Genomic DNA, 2600 nt, shown 5'->3' on the forward strand with positions numbered 1-2600 from the left:
ACAGCAAAAGGGTCTGCAGGAAAAGATATCCTAGCAGCAATACTACACAAAGAAATTGATCTGTCAGGGTTTACCCCAAAATATGATCAGAAAGACCACCAGTTAATTGAGTCACTTAAGTCTGAAATCAAAGCAAGTGGATGGGCTGTTACACCAAAAGGACAGGCTGTAGTATGACTTCTGCTCCTTCGAGAGATAGCTCTGCAGGAACATGAAGGTACCCACTGGGGAACAGAAAATCTTTTGAAACATCTGAAGAAGGTAGTAATAGGAAGGGGAATGACCAAAATTGTGCAGTCTATAGTAAGCAAATGTGAAATCTGCTGTAGAAACAACCCAGATACTAGCAAAAGAGTAGTGCTAGGGGTAACAAAGGCCAGAGACCTTCCCAGAGATCATTGGTAAATAGATTTTGCTGAGTTACCACACAAAGAAGGATACAGGTATGTACTGGTGTTGGTTGACACCTTCAGTGGATGGCCTGAAGCTTACCCCTGTCATTCCAATACAGCAAGGGAGGTGGTGAAAGTTTTGCTCAATCATATAATTCCAAGGTTTGGAGTTCCTTTGGGGTTGTCATCAGATAGAGGGCCACACTTTGTTGCAACATAGTGGGGGAGGTTAGTCAAATTCTGGGAGTTGTTTGGGATCTGCATACTCCCTACAGACCCCAGACGAGTGGCAAAGTTGAACATATGAATGGAACCCTCAAAACACAAGTTAGTAAAATTTGTCAAAAGACACCTATGACATGGGTTCAGGCCTTGCCTATGGCTTTACTGAGAATCCGCATAAAACCAAGGCAGAGGGACAACATAAGTCCCTATGAAATGCTGTATGTCAGGCCATAGCAAATTCCACACATCCTGGGAGAAATTCACATGAGGAGGAAAATTGTCTTACAAAAGTATTTAATGGCTTTAAGCTCCACTTTGCAGAAGCTCCAGAGATTCATCATGTTATCCAGACACATAGGATTGGACACACCTGCTCATCTGTTCCAACCTGGAGACTGGGTCTATGTTAAATAGTGGGACGGTGATCCCCTGCAAGCTAAATGGAGAGGACTATTCCAAGTCCCGCTGAATACCCCCACTGCAGTCAAAGTCGCTGGCAAAGGACCCTGGATTCACTACTTCAGAGTTAAGGAGCCCTCTGCTCTTGAAACAACTGGAAAAACAGAGACTGATACAGATGATATGGTTTAAATTGTTTTTTCTGTGTTTACTATCTGCACAGTCAGTAACCATGATTCAAGTTTGGAACCAAAACCTGCATGTGGCTCTAGTCCAAAATATATCCAAAGCTCTTCATACAATTGTTGGATTTGTACTCAAATGCCAACAATTTATGAGAATAACAACTGGATGTTAATTGGTGTTTTAATGAATGAGACAAACCTTAATGACAGGTGGGAACAGGTCACTAAGGCCTTCCTGCCTATAATCCTAAAAAGATTAATTCCCAGTCAAGAAAATTATAAGGTTCCCTGCGTGGTCATTAATGTCACAGGAAAGGTCATTCTCCCTCCGTATTGTCATAAAACTAAATCTAAAGTAAAGCTAAACCCAAAAGCTGTAGTAGGATTGGCACAGACACTCTGGAGAATTATTCCCTCACAGGGTTCAGGACAGTATTGGATATGTAAAAATGAAGCATGGAAAATTTTGCCCCTCGATAAAGACCAGGCCTGTGCCCTTGGGGCTATAATCCCAAACATAACAATATTTGATCACATTGAAGAACAAAGTGGGTGGATAAAAACTTATGTAAGGAGGATAAAAAGATCAAATAATCCCCTTGTTGAGCATCCCACCACTTTCCATAGTGTAATTAGAGCTCTTATTCCTTCTCTAGGAGTAATTGAATTGTAGAAAGCAATTGTTAACATTTTGGCCATTATTGAACATATTGAGAATCAAACTTCAGATGCAATCATGGCCTTACAAGAAGAAGAATGGCTCTCAATTTTCAACTAGCCTCACAAGGGGGCATGTGCACAATCATTAACACTAGTTCTTCTTATGTAGATGAGAGTGGAAGAATTAATAAAGATTTTGCTGAAATTTGGAAGCAAACTCAAATTTTACATCAGGTAACTCTCAAAGATGACTCATTGGACTTTGAAAATATTTTCCATGCACTTACTTAATGGTTACCAAACTGGACTTGGTTAAAACAACTGTTCATACTAGTTTTATTGGTAGTGGCTACATAATAGCTTGCTATATGATCCGATGCTGTAGTTTCTGGTCATCTTTATGGTCTAATATTAAATATAAGGGGTAGAGACTAGATATGATGAAATTTTGTCAAGTCTCTAAAGGGGGGAAATAATACCTAAAGAGTTTTAGCTTTTTATGTATTTTTAAAATACATTTGTAGCTTTGTAGATTGGAAAGTCTTTCTTTCAAGTCTAGGCAACCATGCAGCCCAGGAGACCATTGGCTTACTGGGTTGCAAGTGCACATTGCTGGCCTATGCCCAGCCTTTCATCCACCAGCACCCCCAAGTCCTTCTGAGCAGGGCTGCTCTCAATCTGTTCATCCCCCAGCCTGTGTTGATTGCAGGGATCATCCTGGCCCAGGTGCAGCACCATG

The 2600-nt window shown here is 40.8% G+C and overlaps 1 pseudogene; it reads left to right on the top strand.

The window, feature by feature from the left end:
• Positions 1 to 211: 211 nt before the first annotated feature.
• LOC146425499 (endogenous retroviral envelope protein HEMO-like) lies at positions 212 to 2289 on the top strand (annotated as a pseudogene).
• Positions 2290 to 2600: the final 311 nt, after the last annotated feature.

The sequence above is a fragment of the Lichenostomus cassidix genome, chromosome W (genome assembly GCF_008360975.1).
Source record: "Lichenostomus cassidix isolate B80296 chromosome W, HeHo_3.0, whole genome shotgun sequence".
Lineage (NCBI taxonomy): Eukaryota > Metazoa > Chordata > Aves > Passeriformes > Meliphagidae > Lichenostomus > Lichenostomus cassidix.